The sequence below is a fragment of the Lepisosteus platostomus genome, chromosome 19 (assembly GCF_059453375.1).
Source record: "Lepisosteus platostomus isolate fLepPlt1 chromosome 19, fLepPlt1.hap1, whole genome shotgun sequence".
In the NCBI taxonomy this organism is placed as follows: domain Eukaryota; kingdom Metazoa; phylum Chordata; class Actinopteri; order Semionotiformes; family Lepisosteidae; genus Lepisosteus; species Lepisosteus platostomus.
This window is the reverse complement of record NC_142629.1, coordinates 75,210-99,683: the sequence shown is the minus strand read 5'-3', so window position 1 is coordinate 99,683 and position 24,474 is coordinate 75,210. Positions and strand designations below refer to the sequence as shown.

Sequence of the window (24,474 nt, the reverse complement as noted above, 5' to 3'; positions counted from 1 at the left end):
TGGCCTCCAGTCCTTGTCAAATGCTGGGTTTCTCTGGACTGCAGTCCCCTCCGCATTTGGATGATTGTGATTGGTGTTGCTGCAGCTGTGCTGTCCTGAGACTGACTGGTGTCAAGACCAGCTGTACTCTGGGATCAGCAGGGCCTAGTGGTGGTATGAATTGTGGCCTCTGTTTCTCAGGTGTAACAAGTGTTTGATTACTCTGTTCTGTATGTTTACCAATAGTGGGTACTGGCCTAATTCAGCCCTGCACTCGCCGTTAGCTGTTTTTCTCTGCGCAAGGAGGAGTTTCTACAGAGTGTACTCCTGGTCTGTGAGGGGACCCCACACTTCACTGCCGTATAGGGCAATGGGTTGGATTACACTTTCAGATATTTGGAGCCAAATTCTTGTTGGTGGGTTGACATTGAAGAGCCTCCTTCTTATTGCGTAGAAAGCCCTGAGTGCCTTCTCCCTCAGTGCCTTCACTGCCAGGTCAAAACTCCCAGAAGAGCTGATGGTGAGACCGAGATATGTGTAGCTGGATGTGTGCTCCAATGTGTTGTTGTTCAGTGTGAATTTGTACCCGTTTCCCTGAGGTCTGGCTTTCTCCTGGAAAACCATAACTCTGGTCTTGTCCAGATTGACTGGCAGTGCCCAGGTGTGACAGTCCTGCTCCAGCAGTGCCAGGCTCTGCTGTTCTGGGTCCAGATGGGCTGGCAGTGCCAGGCTCTGCTGTTCTGGGTCCAGATTGACTGGCAGTGCCCAGGTCTGACAGTCCTGCTCCAGCAGTGCCAGGCTCTGCTGTTCTGGGTCCAGATGGGCTGGCAGTGCCCAGGTGTGACAGTACTGCCCCAGCAGTGCCAGGCTCTGCTGTTCTGGGTCCAGTTTGGCTGGCAGTGCCCAGATGTGACAGTCCTGCTCCAGCAGTGCCAGGCTCTGCTGTTCTGGGTCCAGATGGACTGGCAGTGCCCAGGTCTGACAGTGCTGCTCCAGCAGTGCCAGGCTCTGCTGTTCTGGGTCCAGATGGGCTGGCAGTGACCAGGTCTGACAGTGCTGCTCCAGTAGTGCCAGGCTCTGCTGTTCTGGGTCCAGATGGGCCATCAGAGCCCAGGTGTGAATGTGATGGGATGTGTGGCGGTTTGGTAGGAAGCCAGTCTGACTCTAATGCAGGACATTGTGCTCAGTAAGGAGGGCCGGTTATCAGATATTCAAGACTGAAGCCCCGGTACCTGTTGGGGTCGAGTCTGTCTCCATTCTTACAGACGGGCGTGATCAGTCCTTGATTCCAGGCCTCAGGGAAACAGCCGGCCGTCAGGACGAGGTTGAGGAGTTTGAGCAGGCTTTGCTGCAGGTCTGAGCTCCAGTTGGGTCAAGCGTTGTTGACTGTGTCTTGGCTACAGGCCTTTTGTGGTCTGAGAGTTGTCTGTTTGTGTATGTGCCTATCTTCTTTAGGGTGTGCATGTAGTGTCTAACCATCTCACAGTATCTGAGGCGCAGCTCAGAGTGGTGTGGTGTTGTTTTAGTTCTGGTAGTTCTCTTCAGTTGTTTCTGCACTCTGTATCAAACCATTTGATATTGTTACTGAGTGTGTTTCATATGAATGTAGTCATTTTGATTTTAAGGCTAGTTTCTCAAAAACATGGTTTAAATTTATGAACGATTTGTTGGTTTGATACAGAGCGTTTTGAAATGTAAGGGATCAAGTAATGGGTTTATTTACTGCTGAAAAGAGAAGAAAGAAAAAAAAGAAATGAGACAATTGTAATGAGTTTATAACAACAGTAATTAGATTCCTGCAAGCACTCTTTTCATTGTCCAACAACTGAAAGCTTTTAGGTATAAAGGAAGGGTCCTCTAATATTTGATGTGTGAGATTGTCGTTCTATTGGAGATGTTAGTGAGTCTGAGGATTTGTGTTAATATGACAATATGACAATACAATACAATGCTACTACTATTAATAATACAGCATGGCAAGACTTCTTTCAGTCATTTCCCACCCCTCCACCTCAGTGAATCACACATGTTAAACTTCCATCTCGTGTTCCAGATCAGACATGAGCAATCCTATATTACAAATACTTACCACCAGACAATTTAACCAGACAATAATTTAAGCAATTATTAATTCAACAGAAGCAGCAGGACGCGTAAAGTGCCCCTCTGATGGCCGGTCCGTGGAATTAAACTGGAAAATTTCTTGGAAATGATTATTCTTACAATAATGTGCCAATGGCGCCGCTTGGTGGTCATTCAGCAAAATTTCACCGAAAGTTTGTTTAATTAAAATACCGTTAGTAATGTTCGTATTAATACGTTATTTTAATTTTAAATATATTTAAGCATTTTCAACAGCAAAGAATGCAAAGAATACATTGCATTGCAAACAAGAGTAATGAATGAATGAATGAATGTATTGTACATGGATACAAAATACAAAATAAATACAATAAACCCAAAATTAAAATAACATTCAAAAGCCGCGAGTCGATGACGTCAGAAGGAAGTCGCCCACAGGGCGTATGGGTAATGTAGTTTCTGTAGTTCTCTGGCCCGCACTGCCCACGTGTTTCGGTGATTTGATTGAACATCAGAATTAATTATATTGTACCATTTCAGCGTGTTTATCGTGTCATGGATTTCCATGACTGTCTTGTGGGTTCTCTTGTGTGTCATGTTTATTTTAGTGGGTGGCAGTGCTGGGGCCCTGAACTGTAATCATTCGTGTTACTCATCATCATTGTTACTGTGACCCTCCTGGGAGGAGTGGACCTTTGTAAGATTCCTGTCCTGGCAAGCAGCAGGTGACAGTTTGCTGTCCGACTCAATTACACCTCCGCTACCTCATTTCACCTCTTTCACCAGCCTGTAAAGGGGGTTGTGATAGTATGGGGTCTTTCTCTTTAACAACCTCAAACCGCAGGAAAGAAATGCTTCATTTATAAGATTGAAATATAACCAGAAAGTATAAAAATAGCTATTTGTGTGTATCATGTCAGAAATATTTGTTTTTATTTTAAAAGAATTTAGAAGAGAAATATGATTAATAAGGCAGTAGAATCCATTTAAAATGTCATTTTCCTGTTTAGGTTGGAAAGTTTAATTTGATCAAGTCCACTTGAGTGCCTAAGCAACTGTTTGGGTAGTTTGGCTGGTGTGGTGGTGCTCTCCAAATACCTGATCCAAACGGACAGAGAGACAAAGTGAGAAAGAAAAGGTGTAAATAACAGACATATCATATGCAGAATACAGTAATGTGCTGTTCAGCACAGTGACCTAGAGTGAAGATGGAAATCAGTCATTCTAGTGCTCCCAATGGTTTTCCATTACAAACGGACCAGGGCTTCCTGAGACACAGGCAGTTGGAGTTATACAGAGTTAGAGGTTGTTTTCACGGCACCAGCCGACTAAAGCAGAGACCTCCTTCCACTCCAGAATTTTTTTTTTATTTGGGTGGGATCATCTGGAGTCTTGATTCCTTTCACGGAGTCAGCAGTAGATACACAGCTGTTAGCATAGGAGGAGTACAGAAGAGGTGACAGCAGTGCTGGGGACCCTGGTATCTCTTCCACTGAGGACCCTCTGGCACAACCAGAGGTGTGAAATTGAAATTGTTTGGAAGGAATGGGAAGCTAAAGGCAGAGTCACAATCTCTGATTCATGTAATCAAAACAGTAAGTTCTTTCCTCAGGCAGCTTCGTTAGAACATTTTAAATAGATGTAAAAGTGTATTTACAGACTATATCAGCCCTTATCTTTATTAACCTGGTTTAATCTTTTTTTCAGAAGTGTAAATATATTATACTATGTACCCCTGATGGTATTATTGATGTGCTATAAATATACTCTTGTTTGTATTGTATCTATTTTTATTGCTACCATAAAAAGTTAAAAAGAACTGCACTTTCGAGAAATGTCCACTGGGCGGCGACAGAGATACACGAGTCTATGGCGGCGAGTCCAATAGCGCCTCTGTACAGATCCTCGTTGTGCAGAGATTGAAAATCAATACAGATGATAACTGTGACGTTTGTGACAGCAACTCTGAAAGATAACGTAAAGAAGGAAACTAATATTGACATTACTTTTAAAGAAGTTAAATAATACTACATTTTAAACCTATTGAAAGTAATATGAAAATATCGTTTGTATTTAAAAAAATATGATACTTCATAATAATTAACGAAATGCTGTGAGAGGAGACCCATGTTTAAACACTTTAAAACGGATGTAAATGCGTCTGTACAGACAATTTGAAACATGTACGGACCTCATCTGCTTTTGTTTACTATTAAACAAGATTACTTGTTTAATCTTTTTCCATAACATGTACATGTATTATCGTATGTACCCCTGACTATACTCTGTGTTATATGTATTCTTGTTTTTATGGCATGTATTGTTGTTATAATTAAAAATAAAAAGACGCGAATCGATTACGTCAAAAGGAAGTCGCCACAGGGCTTGTGGGAAATGTAGTCTTTATAGTGTTCTGGACTGCGCTCCGCACGTGTTCCGCAGATTTGATTGAGCATCAGAATTAATTATACAATGTCAGTGTATTTACCGTGTCGCGGATTTCTATGTCTGTCTTACAAGACGGACTCGGCAGGAGCTGTTCCTTGCTCTCCGGAGTGAAGCTGCTCTGGGAAGAGACGAGCAAATCTTCAGATTCTTTGTAAATGAGACATCATGACAGCTGTGCCGACCTGCTCTTTATTGACCTGTTGAACCTGTTTGTGTAAAAAGCAGGAGTCTTGTGTACCCCTGATTGTGTTATGTGTACTCTAGTGTGTTTGCAGCGCTCGTCCTGCCTGGTTTATCCACTCGACACAGAAACAAAACCCACTGCCGTCGTGTCTGTGGGTTTCTGAGCTCTCTTGTCTTGTTTGCAAACTTTTCTCCGGTGTTTATTTTACTTTGTTAAATAAAACGTGGTTGCCGGGGCAACGGAGCTGCAGTAGCTGTTGCCGGAGCGGGACTGACCTCCAGCAGGTCAACAGGCGGCTTTTTTAATCTAATCTGCGAGAAAAACAGAAACTTAAGAAACTTTAGTCTAAAAAGCGCTGGCTGGAGTATTTTGTGGAAGAAACGGTGACTCGCAGGCTGTGGGACAGGACTATCAGGGACACATCAGCGCTGGACACCAGCCTCACACCGCTGGGCTCACTGCACCATGAGCGAGTCCGTCGGCGCCTCCTCCTGCTGGGGTGTGTTACCTGGGCTGCTGTCTGTGTGGAGTCTGCATGCTCTGCCCCTGTTCTCATGGGTCTGGTTCCTGGGGTGCTGTCTGTGTGGAGTCTGCATGCTCTGCCCCTGTTCTCATGGGTCCTGTTCCTGGGGTGCTGTCTGTGTGGAGTCTGCATGCTCTGCCCCTGTTCTCATGGGTCTGGTTTCCTGGGGTGCTGTCTGTGTGAAGTCTGCATGCTCTGCCCCTGTTCTCATGGGTCTGGTTTCCTGGGGTGCTGTCTGTATGGAGTCTGCATGCCCTGCCCCTGTTCTCATGGGTTCAGTTTCCTGGGGTGCTGTCTGTGTGGAGTCTGCATGCTCTGCCCCTGTTCTCATGGATCCTGTTCCTGGGGTGCTGTCTGTCTGGAGTCTGCATGCTCTGCCCCTGTTCTCATGGGTCCTGTTCATGGGGTGCTGTCTGTGTGGAGTCTGCATGCTCTGCCCCTGTTCTCATGGGTCCTGTTCCTGGGGTGCTGTCGGTGTGGATACCTGGTGAAGAGACGCAGTGAGTGTTTGTGTGGCCAGCTGCGTCAACTTCAATAAAACTGGCCTTTTGGTTTGTTTGAGTGCTGACTTGCTATGGTGTATTTTTTCTCTCTGTGAACAACACGTCCTACGGCCAACACTACCCACGCAGGAGGTGTGTGCGTGACAGCTCCTCAGCTGCAGCAGGAGTCCAAGTGTGCACAGATTTCTTGTTGGGTTTTGTTGTTTGAAGTTTCTGTTTGTATGTAGGAAGCAATTGTGCCATCGCGTGGTCCGAGTTATAGCACGGGACGAGAGCTCCCGAAGAGCGCCTGCCTCCTGCCCGATTCAACGTCTAAAATCATCACAGAACGGTGAGGAGCCTCTGACACAGCCCCCAGTACTGGGTGTGCAGAAAGAATCCTATTGTACAGTTTTGGTGTGAAATGGCCTCCAGTTCTTGTAACATGATGGGTTTCTCTGGACTGCAGTCCCAGTGCACTCCGCTTTGGATTTGCAGTGGTGTTTTCTACAATGGAAAACCCTTTGTTTGTACAGAATGGAAATGGCAGTCTGCATGTTTTAATAATATAATGTGATCATGTACTACAGCTTAAACACTGAGCCAGGTGACGTTTGATTCTAAAAGATTTCTCTATCATTTCAGCGGCGCCTTGTCTGCGGCAGCCCGGCAGCTCCTCCTCCCTTCCAGCTGAGACTCTTCCCTCTCCAGAGGTGGGTTAGTGCTCTCAGGTCATCTTCTCTCACACAGCTGCGGGGCAGAAACGCTACTTCCACTGGGCAGAGAGCAGACGGGCAGTGGGAAGGGCAGCCCTGTGTTTGGGGATCAGGGCTGTCCCTGCTGAGGGATGCTTTCAGAGCCAAAGCAACTGGCTGGGTTATGAACTTTATGGTGTGATCCAAATAAGACATAAAAAGACAGAGAATGAGAAAGAAATAGTATTGCATGTATCTAATCAAAATAGTCTCTTTCAGACAAAACAAATATTGAACAAAAACTTAGTTGCAACACACTGCACTACACTTTCTTCTAGGCTGACATTACCGATAGTTTGTGCTGTCTTCCTTTCAGTCTGCAGGGTGTGCATCGTTTTCCTCAGCTTCCTACACGAGGAATCAGTTTCTCCTGCCCTGGTTTCACTCCTTTATATCTCACAATCTTCTGCAGCTCCAGGAGGCTGACGACATGTTTGCTGTTTCTGAAAAATTGCTGACTGGCTCATCAGCACAATTGCTGATTCAAAATCCTTTACTCACATGTTGCCTTAGCCTCTGTATCACAGAGATGTGTGCTTTTCTGGGTTGGATAGATCGATAGTGTGCTTTTGCTCAGTTGCTCTGCTCAATGCGTGGTCTTTTAACTCCGGCTGGGTACGAGCACCTCACTCTCCACACGGCTTTCCAAGGCTCTGTCATCGTGTGTGAGGATATTGTGTAGCTCGTGAAACAGTTCCCCCATTTGAGCCCTGGATTTACTGGGTACTTGAATACCTGAATCTTGCCGTCAGTCCTGATCACCTTGTTTTTGTTCTGCAAGGACAAGGCACCTCCCCAGCACTGAACACAAACTGATACTGGCGGGTTGATTGTGTTGTGGAAAAATCGGGCTGTGGTGTGAGTTTGCGTCTGTGGGGGTGAGGTGTCCCCTGCAGCGCAAACAAACATGCAGACTCCACACAGACAGCACCCCTGGAATCAAACCCAGGGCCCCGGTGCTATGAGGCAGCGATGCTAACCACTGTGCCGCAGTGTTGCCCCCTTTGAAAATGTCTGACTTCCGTTTAATTTGAGGTCACAAGCTTATAAATGGTCTCACAACGTTTGTCTCATCTCAGGTTTCTCTGACCAGGCCCAAGGACCTGTAGTCACTGACAGCTTCTGCAGTCTGACGGTTCATTTCAGTAGGCTGGAGGGATGGCGCAATTATCCTCAAATCAGTGAGTATTGTTTTAATAATAATTAATAATTGCTTACACTTATATAGCGCTTTTCTGGACACTCCACTCAAAGCGCTTTACAGGTAATGGGGACTCCCCTCCACCACCACCAGTGTGTAGCATCCACCTGGATGATGCGACGGCAGCCATAGTGCGCCAGAACGCTCACCACACATCAGCTATCAGTGGGGAGGAGAGCAGAGTGATGTAGCCAATTCATAGAGGGGGATTATTAGGAGGCCATGATTGGTAAGGGCCAATTGGAAATTTGGCCAGGACACCGGGGTTACACCCCTACTCTTTTCGAGAAGCGCCCTGGGATTTTTAATGACCACAGAGAGTCAGGACCTCGGTTTTACATCTCATCCGAAGGACGGCGCCTGTTTACAGTATAGTGTCCCCATCACTATACTGGGGCATTAGGACCCACACAGACCGCAGGGTGAGCGCCCCCTGCTGGCCCCACTAACACCTCTTCCAGCAGCAACCTTAGTTTTTCCCAGGAGGTCTCCCATCCAGGTACTGACCAGGCTCACACCTGCTTAGCTTCAGTGGGTTGCCAGTTGTGAGTTGCAGGGTGATATGGTTTTGCTCTTGTAACATGAAACATCAAAGAGAAGTCAACAGACTATTCCGTGAAACTGTTCAGACTGGCCCGTGGTGATTTTCTGGGTCCTTTAGTAAGCTGACCGGGACTGTGTCATCGACACACTTTGTGAGAAGCCAGTCTATGTGTTTGCTCTTGTGATCATTCGTGAACGAATGTAAGAGAGTGTAAGAGAGGGAGAAGATTCGGCCCTGGAGTGATCCAGTTTTCTATTTAACAACCTCAAACTGCAGGAGAGAAATGCTTCATTTCTAAGATGGAAATATAATCAGAAAGTATAATTAGCCATTTGTGTATATCATGTCAAAAAATGTTTTATATATAAAAAGAATTTAGTAGAGACATTTGCTTAATAAGGCAGTAGAATAAATGTTGTGATGCTGGTGTGATGGTGCTCTCCAACAAACTGATACAAATGGACAGAGAGACAAAGTGAGAAAGAAAATGTATACATAACAGACATATATGCAGAATACAATACAGAGCTGTAAAGTACAGTACCCTAGAGTGAAGATGGAAATCATTCATTCTGGCGCAGAAGAAGTGAATCTGCTCTCAATGGTTTTCCTGTACAAATGGAACACGTTGTGAATTCTACATAATTCACAGGAAACAAAATAAACAACTCATTCACTCCCCTGCTGTCCGTGACCCAGAGCTCAGTAATCATTTCACTACTGAAGATCATGCAGTTTTTAATGCTTTTCATTTTAACATCCTACTTGTTAATATTTCCTCTTAGATGAGAATATTCTCTTCGGCGTGTCTTTACAACTCTTCTCTTATTGCTCCTCTTGTCAGTAATCTGGTGTGAAAGCTCTCTCTGTCGGAATCAATGTCTTACCTCTCCGTCTTGTGTTTCAGGTCTCCTCTGGCTGCTGACCCTGCCGTCAGGACAGAACACATCCCGCACTGACCACACTGCTGGGTTTACTGTATGTGACAATAAAGAGCTTGAGCAACACATCTAATGTGATCTCTGCACGCTTCCCGAGGAGCAGAGATGATAAGGTCTGTGTCTGTTCCCGAGTCTTTGCGAGAGGCCTGTTTAGTCTGTCACTGAGATGATTTTAGATGCCTGTGAGTCGTGCCCACTGAAAAATGAAATAGTGCAGCACAATGAGACTTCAAGCAAAGATCTCATTAGCCCCTTCTGTGAATTGGTGTCTCGCAAGAGATCTTCCATCTCTTTGAAAGTTTCACAGCTTTGACCTCTAGATTAGAAATGACACCAATTGCACATGGGTCCAGCAACGTTCTATATAGTGCACATCACCATCGGGATGAAAAACAAAAATCCCCAGTGGGAGTCCACTCTTTCCCTGCTACGCAAATTGCTTTTCGTTAGGTGAGGTCGCAAGTTCTTATTGGAGAATGTTGTACAGTTTCTTAATGCAATAGGGCGAGTAAGACTGAAGTTCCCCCGTGTTGGCCGATCAGTGGAACGAAACTGAAAAAAGCTCCTTGAAACTGTGATTCATACACTTATACACTGGCTCAGCATGGTGCTCACCTGCTGTCCTTGGGTGTCTGCTGAAATTTGATTTTTTTTCAGGAGCACTGTGACCCAGAGCTCAATAATCATTTCAGCTACTGAAGATCATTCACTTTTTAATGCTTTTCATTTTAGCATCCTACTTGTTAGTATTTCCTCTTAGGTGAGAATACTCTGGTACTTTTCTGGGTCTTAGTTGAGTGAGCTTTATTAGAATAATTGAACAATACTTTCACCTCCACATAACACTCATAGATTTTTCAAGGGTTAAATATGGGAGCCACGTTTCTTACATGTATCCTTTTGTAAGTTGATTCACAAAGCTTTCACCGCCTCCACTCCAGTGAATCACTTTGTTTAGCAAGTGATCAGGTGGAACAGTTTAATTTCTTCATGCAAATAATGCCTTTTCCTTTTTCATCCCATTCAAGTCTCCGTCCTAGTTAAAGTCATTTTGATGTAGAACGGCAGTGGTCCAGTTGAAAGGTTCAAGGTTTCACTGTGTTTTAGAGTGCAGATAAAGAAGATAAAAGGAGAGGAAACTGGAAAAGCCGTGACTCTGTCATTCCATTCAATTCAATTTATTTTCATATAGCGCCTTTCACAACAAGGTTGCCCCAAGGCGCTGAACAATGCAGGTAAATATACATTTTGTGAATACAGAACTGAAGACAATGGAGGAAAGGAACCAAAGACTCCTCAGTAAGGAGAATAAAATCCTCTAGGGGTCCAAGGTCAACTGGCTGCCCAACCCCTTTGGGCATGCTAACATTATATCATTAAAAAAAAAGAAAGAAATGAATGCGGGTATTAATCCATCCATCCATCACGTCGTCTGTATGTCAGTACCCCATGCAGGTCTCTGCAGACCAGCAGAATCCTCCTAAACGACAGTTGTATCCATGATGCCCCTCTTGGATCCATGGCACTGATGCAGCATTCAACTCACATGGTGCCCAGCCCAGGACAGACAGGCCTCTGAAACTATGCTGTGTACAGTATTTCTCCTCTGCAGCATCCCTGCGAGGCAGGACAGGTGCCTGACCTCTGAGAGCCTTGTAAGTAAGTAGAAGGAGTTTGAAGTCCGCCCTGTACCTGAGAGGAAGCCAATGAAGAGAGAGAAGTATGGGGGTTATGTGGTCATTCTTTCTGCTCCAAGTAACAATTCTAGCTGCTGCATTCTGTAAGTATTCAAACTCTTTGCTGTGACAAATCTAACGTACTTTAGGCAGACAAAACAACCTTAAAAAGCCACATGATTTTTAAGTAGTCTGTCTGTGTGTAGTAACAGTGGTTCACATTATTTCAGAACGTATACTCCCGTCTCTGTAACTTTCCTCAGTCAGCTAGTGAACATTCTGTATTTACACCACGAATGCACTACTTTGTCTCGCGCGCGGTCACACTGGCCGTCCACAGGCACGGGCAGGAGCAGGGAACACGAGGCCGCTCTGTAGTGCCCCTGTGGCTCTCCAGCAGAGGGGAGCACTTTGCTCAACAGCCCTGAGCCGAAGCACCCAGTGATAAAGCTGAAAATCTGGCAAGTCCCCCAGTCTCACTGGGGCGCTGAAGAGGATTTCATCTGATGCTGAGGTTCCTGTAACTCAACACAAAATTGAACACGGCGAGTTATGAGTTTGTGAAGAAGTGACAGCGGAACAATGTCAAACAGGAAGTTAACCTACAGGAAAGAATGAATTGAATCTCTGATATTCAAGCACGCAGTGTGACGTCTACTGTCTATTCAAATCTACTCTGCAAGTCTTACAATTCTTTTTCATACACCGTCTCCTGGTTATTGTTTTGTGAGTGCTTGAACTGTTTCTCAGTAGAAATAAGACCGATAACTCACTGCTTCAGGATGCACACTATCGTCGATGAAACCTGTGGTGTAAGCAAGCGAAAAGAGACAGATCCTTCTAAAACACAGAGGCCATCGGCAGGGCAGAAACACTCTGCAACAGGTAGGAGCTGTGGAGCCATGATTCCCCCGAGCCAGAGCCCTCGTCCTCCCTCGACAGCGAACTGAGCTCCAGCGACTGGAGCAGCTACCTGCTGTCGTGGGACCTCCTGCAGATTGGGAACGGGTAAGGCAATTCGACACGAGCCCACTCCTCTTCCCACTGCTTACACCCCTATAACAAATAGTTTCAGGGTATTCAAGTACAGGATAAAGAGATTACAGGTGTTCCCAATTGGCTGAGGATACAACTCTCTCTCTGAGAAAGCACACAGAGGTGGACAAAGCAATTAAATGCGTTTACAAGTCATTTCCTCTGTATCTGGTCTTTCTTTACATATCAGAAAAGTGAACTGGTGGCTGTTGGAAAGTGTCTGCTCCGTACGTAATATACATGTAAAAGATGTGATTAAATATCTTGGTATTAAGATTTTCAAAAAGGTGATTTTGTGATTTGATGTTCTCTACCTTAGTAAAATTAAAAAAAAAAAACTTTATTCATGGTTGTTATTTCTCAAACACGGGCAGAAGGAGGCCTAAATGCTACAGGGTTTAGAGCATCTAATACCGATACCGACAGAGTACTATTTACAAAATTAAGCAAAGTAGGTGGTGTATGTTTCCCTAATTTAATCATTCAGGAACTAGCGGGTATAGACTTTTTACTTGAATGTCATTTGGATGCTGGAAACCCCCCTGAAACTTGCCAGCTTCCATGAAGAAGTTCTCCTCACGTGGTCTCTTATAGATAAACATACCTCCCATAGATACATCATCTAGAATACAGAGAAAAAATAAACCTGTGCTTTGAAAACTGGGTTTAAAATAGTATAAGCGGGGTCAACAAATTAACTGGTGTGGATGATGAAATGTAGAATCAAGCAGATTTTATGAATAGATATAATGTTTGTGATACGTCTGATAACAATCCGTCGTAACCAGAGCTACTCCTAGAGAGGTATTGATGCTTTTAAGAAACTAACAGTATACCATCAGAAACTATGGAAGAATTTACAACCTTTATTAGACTACAAGGAAAACAATTTAGTTATACTTGTACTAATAAATACTTCAGATCCTTCTCGCAATCTCACAATATCTTGTCAAACTATTTTGGAGCACCTCTTTGGGGAAAGTGAGTGGAATCAAACATGACTATTGTCAAACAGATTTTGTATGAATAATAAGGTTAAGGCGTCAGTACAAAATTGTACATTGAATCGACCCGATAAAGATACACAGTGTGCATAGATTTAAAAGTAATATAGATGATAATTGTCTTTCTCAAAGCAGCCCAGAAACCTTACGTTTGTTTTTGTTTTGTTCTGTTGTTAAAACACTCTGAACAGATCGGCAAAATGGTGTAAAGAAGGCTTCTAATTCTGACATTTCCTGTAGACAAATTGATGTTATTTTACTGCTCAATACTGCTGAACCGAATCTAAAATATAATGTATCATTGGCTTAATCATTATACTTGCTCGTTATTAGATGTATAAATAGCCTAAAGATGAGAAATAATCGAAAATTGAATAATTAGACCGTATGTCGTAGTAGCAGATTGTACTTCTCGCCTAATTGATGTGGTCGAGCAACACCACAATCGCCATACAATCCGTCCGTTCTCATGCTCTGACTTTCAGGTTGGGCAGTGGAATGGATTCCAGGGCAAACTCGTTCCTGTTTGATTATCCGTGTGAAATCTCGCCCAATATAACGGGTAAGCTCATGCACTGAAATTATGCGCTTCCAAATTGAAGCGACACGCATTTGAATAATTCAAAATACACACGAGGGAACATCTCCAAACCATGTCTAAGTATCACAACATGAAAGCTGTGCGTACCTTATCTTTATTTGCCTGTGTAATGTACTCCGGTGATCTGTAACGTAGTCTTGCGTGCATCGTAAAGGATCCGGACTTCCGGCTACGGAAAACCCGGAGTGGATCGGCCTTTCCACCGGACCCGGACTTCCGGCTACGGAAAACCCGGAGTGGATCGGCCTTTCCACCGGACCCGGACTTCCGGCTACGGAAAACCCGGAGTGGATCGGCCTTCCACCGGATCCGGACTGCCGGCTACGGAAAACCCGGAGTGGATCGGCCTTCCACTGGATCCGGACTGCCGGCTACGGAAAACCCGGAGTGGATCGGCCTTCCACTGGATCCGGACTGCCGGCTACGGAAAACCCGGAGTGGATCGGCCTTCCACTGGATCCGGACTGCCGGCTACGGAAAACCCGGAGTGGATCGGCCTTCCACTGGATCCGGACTGCCGGCTACGGAAAACCCGGAGTGGATCGGCCTTCCACTGGATCCGGACTGTGAGCAGCTTTTGTCCAATCGGCGCTGAGATTTCAGCAGGAGGCGGGAGACAGGCTCTTGTCCAGTCACACAGCTTCAGTCCCGGGACTTTTCCGAATTCCGGCGGGCGGTGACACTTCCGAGAAATGTCCACTGGGTGGCGACAGAGATACACGAGTCCACGGAGCTGAGTCTCAAAGCGCTATCGGAAAGACTTGAAATCGGAAAGAAATACATTTGTTACATTTTAATCCCATTGAAAAGGAAGATGAAAATATCGTTTGTATTTTTAAACATTATTATACTTGCGCAACATAATTATTAAGGGAATGGTGTGAGAGGAGACCGTGTTTGAACAGTTTAAGACGGATGTAAAGACATTTTATTTCAGAATGTCTTTCTGAAATGTGTCTGTTTCTGTGTTGTAAGAACGTTGAAGCATGGACGGGCCTTATCTGCATTTACCTTGTTGAATCTTTTTTTCCATAAAATGTACATGTATTATTGCATGTATCCTGACAATACGACTGCTACGTTACGTTTTCTTGTAGTTTTTGGTCTCATAAAAAATACAAAAGTATGAGTCGATGACGTCAAAATGGTGTCGCCCACAGGGCTTATGGGTAATGTAGTCTCTGTAGTTTACTGGGCTGCCCTGCCCATGTGTTTCGCTGATTTCATTGAACATTAGAATGAATTATATTAATACAATTTCAGCGTATTTATCGTGTCTTGTATTTCTTTGTCTCTCTTATGTGTTCCCTTGTGTGTATGTTTTCTTGTATTTCACGTGTCTGCAGCGCTGGTTAATCGACCCGGCACATAAAGCAAACCCACTGTCCTCGTGTTTCTTAGCTCCCGTCTTGTTTGCAAACTTTTCTCCTGTGTTTATTTTACTTTGTCAATAAAACGTGGTTGCCGGGGAAACGGTGCTGCAGAAGTTGGTGCGAGCTGACCTCTAGGAGGTAAACAGTCGGCTTTTGTAATCTAATCAGCGAGCAAAGCAGAAACGTTAGTCTAAAAAGCGCTGGCTGGAGTATTTTGTGGACATTATGCAGAAGAAAAGGAAGAAACGGTGAGTCGCAGGCTGTCGGTAAATATCAGCGCTGGACACCAGCCTCACACCGCTGGGCTCACTGCACCATGAGCGAGTCCGTCGGCGCCTCTTCCTGCTGGGGTGTGTTGCTGCAGGAGTGAGGAGTCTCCGGTCTCCGGTCGCGTCATGATCTGCAAGTGGAGGTGAGAGACGGCGGCGCAGTGGGTGGTAGCGCTGGGAGCCTGGATTTAGTTCCTGGGGTGCTGTCTGTGTGGAGTTTGCATGCTCTGCTCATGTTCTCGTGGCTCCAGTTTTCTGGGGTGCTGTGTGTGTGGAGTTTGCATGCTCTCCTTATGTTCTCGTGGGTCTAGTTCCTGGGGTGCAAAATTCTGTTTATTTCACAAGACGGACCCGGGCAGCAGCATGTGTCTGCAGCGCTCATCCTGCCTGCATGTTTGCAAACTTTTCTCCTGTGTTTATTTTACTTTGTTAAATAAAACGTGGTTGCTGGGGAAACGGTGCTGCAGAAGTTGTTTCGATCTGACCTCCGGGAGGGAGACAGCTGGCAAAGCCGAAACTTTAGTCTAAACGGCGCTGGCTGGAGTATTTTGTGGACATTTCGCAGAAGAAAAGGAAGAAGCGGTGAGTCGCAGGCTGTAGGACAGGACTGTCGGGGAAATGTAAGCGCTGGGCTGAGCGAGTCCGTCGGCGCCTCCTCCTGCAGGAGTGAGGAGTCTCCGGTCTCCGGTCGCGTCCTGATCTGCATGTGGAGGTGAAAGGCTGAGAGACGGCGCACATGCTCTGCACATGTTCTCATGTGTCTGGTTTCCTGGAGTGCTGTCTGTGTGGAGTTTGCATGCTCTGCTCATGTTCTCAAGGGTTTCCTGCCGCTTCTGCAGTCCAGTGTTGGTGAGTCTGTCGGGTTGATTGTGTTGTGGTGTGAGTGTGCCCTAAAGGGGGTTTTAATAGTATGGGGTTTGTGTGTTCACTTGTATGCAGACCACTGGAGAGACCGGTTGTTTTTTGCCAGGCAGACTAATGGCTGCATATTCAATTCCAGCTACTGATGTTGCCAAACCAGCAAGTGGGACAGTGTTTGAAAACCCTTTCAATGAAAGGTTTGTAGAACAGTGTTGCTATTGTTCTGTTTAATTCGAGGTCACCGAGCTTATAAATGGTCTCACAACGTTTGTCTCTTTTCAGGTTTCTCCGACCCGGAGAGTGAACAAAGAAGTGATAAGGGCCCATAACACCTAAGCTCGGCACTCTCACACTCTTCAGCCACACGAGCTTCCTCCTGGTAAAATACTGGGCAAGCCCCTTTCTGACAGGGACAGTGGAAAACCCCCTGAGGGAGATGGGCTGAGGGGAGGAATAAAACCATCTGAGCCGGAACGGAGCGGGCTCCCGATTCCCACCAGACCTGGGAGACGACACAGGCAGCACAAGGGAAGCTGCGGAGCGCGAGTTCGCGGAGGCAAGGACCGATTGACGACCACGGGAGACAGTGGCATCGGAACAGAGGTACTGTACAGAGACTTTTAATACCTGAAGGCAAGGAGCGAGAAACCGGCCCGGCTAGCCGCTCCAAACTGAGGGGAATGGAATACAGTTCGCGGGAGGATTTCTAGTGGAACCTGAACGGAGTCTGGGGAAATGGGACCGGCCTCTCGTTCACTGGGGCCATCAAAGACTTTACAGGTACGAAGAAGAATCGTTCGAGTGGCCACTCTTCGGTACTTGACAGAAAAGACTGCCGTCCCTCTGGATTCATTATGATCCTTGGAAGGACCTTTTGTTGCTGCTGTTTTCGTTGTGTCTTTGGCTGATGGTGAATGTGGATAGAAAATAAAAAGGTCACTTATACGATACACATGCTTGTCGCTGGTCTGTGTGGGCATTGGTGGATCTGGGAGATCAACAGAACCTGTGGTAATGGAGAGGGGCCCTAGCACCCTGTTTGCATTGCTAGGTGCCGTAGTCATATATGAGGCAGGAAATAATTCTTGTTTGAGGGGTCACCTCACTGTGACACGAACGTGTTGGGAAGACGCGCCAGTTCTGACGTTAGTGCGACGGGTCTGTAGGCATTAAGGCAGGTTCTTGTGTCCTTTTTTGGAACAGGAACAATAACAGAAGATTTGAAGCAGTCTGGCACTGTGCACTGGGACAATGATTGCTTAAAAACGTCTGTAAAGATTGGAGCGAGTTGGCCAGCACAGGGCTGTAGTGTGGCTGGAGATACACAGTCAGGTCCTGCTGCCTTTTTACAGTTTTGCTTTTTGAATAGCCTTAACACATCCTGTTCTTTGCTTCACAGGGCATTCTCAAGACTTGTAAACGGCGTCAAGTCTTCGTGAGAGATTGAGTGTGAGTGGGTGTGGCACTCCAGTTGAGTGGGGGACAATAGCTCATCCCCAGGATGTGAATTATTTGGAGGAGTTGCGAGACTGCCATGGACAAGGTCGTTGGAGATCCTTTGTGTTTCAGACCTGCTGTAAAATGTGTTATCTGGTAGAGAGTGATCAAGATGTATCTGAGGGGATTTTCTTTTGGAATTGGTAACAGTTTGGAGACCTTTCCAGACAGATAAACAGTCTTTGTTAGCAAACAGTTGTTCTAGCTGTGGACAGGAGGGGAATCAAAAGGTAGAGAACACTATTTTTAGAGAAATGGCCCTAAAGGAACAAAGCATAGTGTAGGATGCCACTAGCTTAAGTCTTAACAGCACTGCATGAGAGGAGACGCCAGTGTCTATTTGTTCTGAGGGGTCCTCAGAAAGGTCAAAAGGTTGCAAACAGATAGGAGACTGGTTATATGCCTGAAGCTTAGCTAGAGGAACATAACATTGCTGGAATGCTGAGAGGGGAGGTTATCAGAGCCTAATGTTATTGCGAAAAATGGCAACTAGGTATAGAAGATCTGATGAATGTCTGTCCTGTGAATTGTTAAGGGTTTCATGTAATTGTGTGTCCAAGTAGTCCGGACTGCTGTGCTATGTGTTGTTTGTCTTGTGAATTTTCTGTTTTACACCTATTGTATCCATAGTGGTACGGGCCAAATCCTATTTAAAGGGTGTTGCGAGCACTGGGGTTTGTTGGGAGTGGTAAGTTAGGAGTCTGGAAATGAGAGCAAGGTGCGAGTGGATATGATAAAAAGATTGTTCCTTTATTTTGTTTCTGATACCTGGTGAAGAGACGCAGTGAGTGTTTGTGTGGCCAGCTGCGTCAACTTCAATAAAACTGGCCTTTTGGTTTGTTTGAGTGCTGACTTGCTATGGTGTATTTTTTCTCTCTGTGAACAACACGTCCTACGGCCAACACTACCCACACAGGAGGTGTGTGCGTGACAGCTCCTCAGCTGCAGCAGGAGTCCAAGTGTGCACAGATTTCTTGTTGGGGTTTGTTGTTTGAAGTTTCTGTTTGTATGTAGGAAGCAATTGTGCCAACACGTGGTCCGAGTTATAGCACGGGACGAGAGCTCCCGAAGAGCGCCTGCCTCCTGCCCGATTCGACGTCTAAAATCATCACAGAACGAGAGGAGCCAACAGGAATGCAAGTCTCTTCTGGTGAGGAGCCTCCGACACAGCCCCCAGTACTGGGTGTGCAGAAAGAATCCTGTTCTACAGTTGTGGTGCGAAATGGCCTCCAGTCCTTGTCAAATGCTGGGTTTCTCTGGACTGCAGTCCCCTCCGCATTTGGATGATTGTGATTGGTGTTGCTGCAGCTGTGCTGTCCTGAGACTGACTGGTGTCAAGACCAGCTGTACTCTGGGATCAGCAGGGCCTAGTGGTGGTATGAATTGTGGCCTCTGTTTCTCAGGTGTAACAAGTGTTTGATTACTCTGTTCTGTATGTTTACCAATAGTGGGTACTGGCCTAATTCAGCCCTGCACTCGCCGTTAGCTGTTTTTCTCTGCGCAAGGAGGAGTTTCTACAGAGTGTACTCCTGGTCTGTGAGGGGACCCCACACTTCACTGCCGTATAGGGCAATGGGTTGGATTACACTTTCAGATATTTGGAGCCAAATTCTTGTTGGTGGGTTGACATTGAAGAGCCTCCTTCTTATTGCGTAGAAAGCCCTGAGTGCCTTCTCCCTCAGTGCCTTCACTGCCAGGTCAAAACTCCCAGAAGAGCTGATGGTGAGACCGAGATATGTGTAGCTGGATGTGTGCTCCAATGTGTTGTTGTTCAGTGTGAATTTGTACCCGTTTCCCTGAGGTCTGGCTTTCTCCTGGAAAACCATAACTCTGGTCTTGTCCAGATTGACTGGCAGTGCCCAGGTGTGACAGTCCTGCTCCAGCAGTGCCAGGCTCTGCTGTTCTGGGTCCAGATGGGCTGGCAGTGCCAGGCTCTGCTGTTCTGGGTCCAGATTGACTGGCAGTGCCCAGGTGTGACAGTCCTGCTCCAGCAGTGCCAGGCTCTGCTGTTCTGGGTCCAGATGGGCTGGCAGTGCCCAGGTGTGACAGTACTGCCCCAGCAGTGCCAGGCTCTGCTGTTCTGGGTCCAGTTTGGCTGGCAGTGCCCAGATGTGACAGTCCTGCTCCAGCAGTGCCAGGCTCTGCTGTTCTGGGTCCAGATGGACTGGCAGTGCCCAGGTCTGACAGTGCTGCTCCAGCAGTGCCAGGCTCTGCTGTTCTGGGTCCAGATGGGCTGGCAGTGACCAGGTCTGACAGTGCTGCTCCAGTAGTGCCAGGCTCTGCTGTTCTGGGTCCAGATGGGCCATCAGAGCCCAGGTGTGAATGTGATGGGATGTGTGGCGGTTTGGTAGGAAGCCAGTCTGACTCTAATGCAGGACATTGTGCTCAGTAAGGAGGGCCGGTTATCAGATATTCAAGACTGAAGCCCCGGTACCTGTTGGGGTCGAGTCTGTCTCCATTCTTACAGACGGGCGTGATCAGTCCTTGATTCCAGGCCTCAGGGAAACAGCCGGCCGTCAGGACGAGGTTGAGGAGTTTGAGCAGGCTTTGCTGCAGGTCTGAGCTCCAGTTGGGTCAAGCGTTGTTGACTGTGTCTTGGCTACAGGCCTTTTGTGGTCTGAGAGTTGTCTGTTTGTGTATGTGCCTATCTTCTTTAGGGTGTGCATGTAGTGTCTAACCATCTCACAGTATCTGAGGCGCAGCTCAGAGTGGTGTGGTGTTGTTTTAGTTCTGGTAGTTCTCTTCAGTTGTTTCTGCACTCTGTATCAAACCATTTGATATTGTTTCTGAGTGTGTTTCATATGAATGTAGTCATTTTGATTTTAAGGCTAGTTTCTCAAAAACATGGTTTAAATTTATGAACGATTTGTTGGTTTGATACAGAGCGTTTTGAAATGTAAGGGATCAAGTAATGGGTTTATTTACTGCTGAAAAGAGAAGAAAGAAAAAAAAGAAATGAGACAATTGTAATGAGTTTATAACAACAGTAATTAGATTCCTGCAAGCACTCTTTTCATTGTCCAACAACTGAAAGCTTTTAGGTATAAAGGAAGGGTCCTCTAATATTTGATGTGTGAGATTGTCGTTCTATTGGAGATGTTAGTGAGTCTGAGGATTTGTGTTAATATGACAATATGACAATACAATACAATGCTACTACTATTAATAATACAGCATGGCAAGACTTCTTTCAGTCATTTCCCACCCCTCCACCTCAGTGAATCACACATGTTAAACTTCCATCTCGTGTTCCAGATCAGACATGAGCAATCCTATATTACAAATACTTACCACCAGACAATTTAACCAGACAATAATTTAAGCAATTATTAATTCAACAGAAGCAGCAGGACGCGTAAAGTGCCCCTCTGATGGCCGGTCCGTGGAATTAAACTGGAAAATTTCTTGGAAATGATTATTCTTACAATAATGTGCCAATGGCGCCGCTTGGTGGTCATTCAGCAAAATTTCACCGAAAGTTTGTTTAATTAAAATACCGTTAGTAATGTTCGTATTAATACGTTATTTTAATTTTAAATATATTTAAGCATTTTCAACAGCAAAGAATGCAAAGAATACATTGCATTGCAAACAAGAGTAATGAATGAATGAATGAATGTATTGTACATGGATACAAAATACAAAATAAATACAATAAACCCAAAATTAAAATAACATTCAAAAGGCGCGAGTCGATGACGTCAGAAGGAAGTCGCCCACAGGGCGTATGGGTAATGTAGTTTCTGTAGTTCTCTGGCCCGCACTGCCCACGTGTTTCGGTGATTTGATTGAACATCAGAATTAATTATATTGTACCATTTCAGCGTGTTTATCGTGTCATGGATTTCCATGACTGTCTTGTGGGTTCTCTTGTGTGTCATGTTTATTTTAGTGGGTGGCAGTGCTGGGGCCCTGAACTGTAATCATTCGTGTTACTCATCATCATTGTTACTGTGACCCTCCTGGGAGGAGTGGACCTTTGTAAGATTCCTGTCCTGGCAAGCAGCAGGTGACAGTTTGCTGTCCGACTCAATTACACCTCCGCTACCTCATTTCACCTCTTTCACCAGCCTGTAAAGGGGGTTGTGATAGTATGGGGTCTTTCTCTTTAACAACCTCAAACCGCAGGAAAGAAATGCTTCATTTATAAGATTGAAATATAACCAGAAAGTATAAAAATAGCTATTTGTGTGTATCATGTCAGAAATATTTGTTTTTATTTTAAAAGAATTTAGAAGAGAAATATGATTAATAAGGCAGTAGAATCCATTTAAAATGTCATTTTCCTGTTTAGGTTGGAAAGTTTAATTTGATCAAGTCCACTTGAGTGCCTAAGCAACTGTTTGGGTAGTTTGGCTGGTGTGGTGGTGCTCTCCAAATACCTGATCCAAACGGACAGAGAGACAAAGTGAGAAAGAAAAGGTGTAAATAACAGACATATCATATGCAGAATACAGTAATGTGCTGTTCAGCACAGTGACCTAGAGTGAAGATGGAAATCAGTCATTCTAGTGCTCCCAATGGTTTTCCATTACAAACGGACCAGGGCTTCCTGAGACACAGGCAGTTGGAGTTATACAGAGTTAGAGGTTGTTTTCACGGCACCAGCCGACTAAAGCAGAGACCTCCTTCCACTCCAGAATTTTTTTTTTATTTGGGTGGGATCATCTGGAGTCTTGATTCCTTTCACGGAGTCAGCAGTAGATACACAGCTGTTAGCATAGGAGGAGTACAGAAGAGGTGACAGCAGTGCTGGGGACCCTGGTATCTCTTCCACTGAGGACCCTCTGGCACAACCAGAGGTGTGAAATTGAAATTGTTTGGAAGGAATGGGAAGCTAAAGGCAGAGTCACAATCTCTGATTCATGTAATCAAAACAGTAAGTTCTTTCCTCAGGCAGCTTCGTTAGAACATTTTAAATAGATGTAAAAGTGTATTTACAGACTATATCAGCCCTTATCTTTATTAACCTGGTTTAATCTTTTTTTCAGAAGTGTAAATATATTATACTATGTACCCCTGATGGTATTATTGATGTGCTATAAATATACTCTTGTTTGTATTGTATCTATTTTTATTGCTACCATAAAAAGTTAAAAAGAACTGCACTTTCGAGAAATGTCCACTGGGCGGCGACAGAGATACACGAGTCTATGGCGGCGAGTCCAATAGCGCCTCTGTACAGATCCTCGTTGTGCAGAGATTGAAAATCAATACAGATGATAACTGTGACGTTTGTGACAGCAACTCTGAAAGATAACGTAAAGAAGGAAACTAATATTGACATTACTTTTAAAGAAGTTAAATAATACTACATTTTAAACCTATTGAAAGTAATATGAAAATATCGTTTGTATTTAAAAAAATATGATACTTCATAATAATTAACGAAATGCTGTGAGAGGAGACCCATGTTTAAACACTTTAAAACGGATGTAAATGCGTCTGTACAGACAATTTGAAACATGTACGGACCTCATCTGCTTTTGTTTACTATTAAACAAGATTACTTGTTTAATCTTTTTCCATAACATGTACATGTATTATCGTATGTACCCCTGACTATACTCTGTGTTATATGTATTCTTGTTTTTATGGCATGTATTGTTGTTATAATTAAAAATAAAAAGACGCGAATCGATTACGTCAAAAGGAAGTCGCCACAGGGCTTGTGGGAAATGTAGTCTTTATAGTGTTCTGGACTGCGCTCCGCACGTGTTCCGCAGATTTGATTGAGCATCAGAATTAATTATACAATGTCAGTGTATTTACCGTGTCGCGGATTTCTATGTCTGTCTTACAAGACGGACTCGGCAGGAGCTGTTCCTTGCTCTCCGGAGTGAAGCTGCTCTGGGAAGAGACGAGCAAATCTTCAGATTCTTTGTAAATGAGACATCATGACAGCTGTGCCGACCTGCTCTTTATTGACCTGTTGAACCTGTTTGTGTAAAAAGCAGGAGTCTTGTGTACCCCTGATTGTGTTATGTGTACTCTAGTGTGTTTGCAGCGCTCGTCCTGCCTGGTTTATCCACTCGACACAGAAACAAAACCCACTGCCGTCGTGTCTGTGGGTTTCTGAGCTCTCTTGTCTTGTTTGCAAACTTTTCTCCGGTGTTTATTTTACTTTGTTAAATAAAACGTGGTTGCCGGGGCAACGGAGCTGCAGTAGCTGTTGCCGGAGCGGGACTGACCTCCAGCAGGTCAACAGGCGGCTTTTTTAATCTAATCTGCGACAAAAACAGAAACTTAAGAAACTTTAGTCTAAAAAGCGCTGGCTGGAGTATTTTGTGGAAGAAACGGTGACTCGCAGGCTGTGGGACAGGACTATCAGGGACACATCAGCGCTGGACACCAGCCTCACACCGCTGGGCTCACTGCACCATGAGCGAGTCCGTCGGCGCCTCCTCCTGCTGGGGTGTGTTACCTGGGCTGCTGTCTGTGTGGAGTCTGCATGCTCTGCCCCTGTTCTCATGGGTCTGGTTCCTGGGGTGCTGTCTGTGTGGAGTCTGCATGCTCTGCCCCTGTTCTCATGGGTCCTGTTCCTGGGGTGCTGTCTGTGTGGAGTCTGCATGCTCTGCCCCTGTTCTCATGGGTCTGGTTTCCTGGGGTGCTGTCTGTGTGAAGTCTGCATGCTCTGCCCCTGTTCTCATGGGTCTGGTTTCCTGGGGTGCTGTCTGTATGGAGTCTGCATGCCCTGCCCCTGTTCTCATGGGTTCAGTTTCCTGGGGTGCTGTCTGTGTGGAGTCTGCATGCTCTGCCCCTGTTCTCATGGATCCTGTTCCTGGGGTGCTGTCTGTCTGGAGTCTGCATGCTCTGCCCCTGTTCTCATGGGTCCTGTTCATGGGGTGCTGTCTGTGTGGAGTCTGCATGCTCTGCCCCTGTTCTCATGGGTCCTGTTCCTGGGGTGCTGTCTGTGTGGAGTCTGCATGCTCTGCCCCTGTTCTCATGGGTCTGGTTTCCTGGGGTGCTGTCGGTGTGGATACCTGGTGAAGAGACGCAGTGAGTGTTTGTGTGGCCAG

At 45.5% G+C, this 24,474-nt stretch overlaps 3 long non-coding RNA genes across 3 annotated transcripts; 2 read left to right on the top strand and 1 right to left on the bottom strand.

The window, feature by feature from the left end:
- The first annotated feature begins 6,066 nt into the window (after positions 1-6,066).
- Positions 6,067-9,207, top strand: LOC148644717 (uncharacterized). Its single transcript, XR_015928341.1, has 3 exons — positions 6,067-6,411; positions 7,533-7,634; positions 9,106-9,207. It is a non-coding gene; the product is annotated as an uncharacterized LOC148644717 (long non-coding RNA).
- Positions 9,208-10,301: 1,094 nt separating this feature from the next.
- LOC148644716 (uncharacterized) lies at positions 10,302-13,676 on the bottom strand. Its single transcript, XR_015928340.1, has 2 exons — positions 13,543-13,676; positions 10,302-10,831 (listed from the first exon to the last, which is right to left on the bottom strand). It is a non-coding gene; the product is annotated as an uncharacterized LOC148644716 (long non-coding RNA).
- Positions 13,677-13,855: 179 nt separating this feature from the next.
- LOC148644715 (uncharacterized) lies at positions 13,856-16,908 on the top strand. Its single transcript, XR_015928342.1, has 2 exons — positions 13,856-15,679; positions 16,241-16,908. It is a non-coding gene; the product is annotated as an uncharacterized LOC148644715 (long non-coding RNA).
- The last annotated feature ends 7,566 nt before the right edge of the window (positions 16,909-24,474 follow it).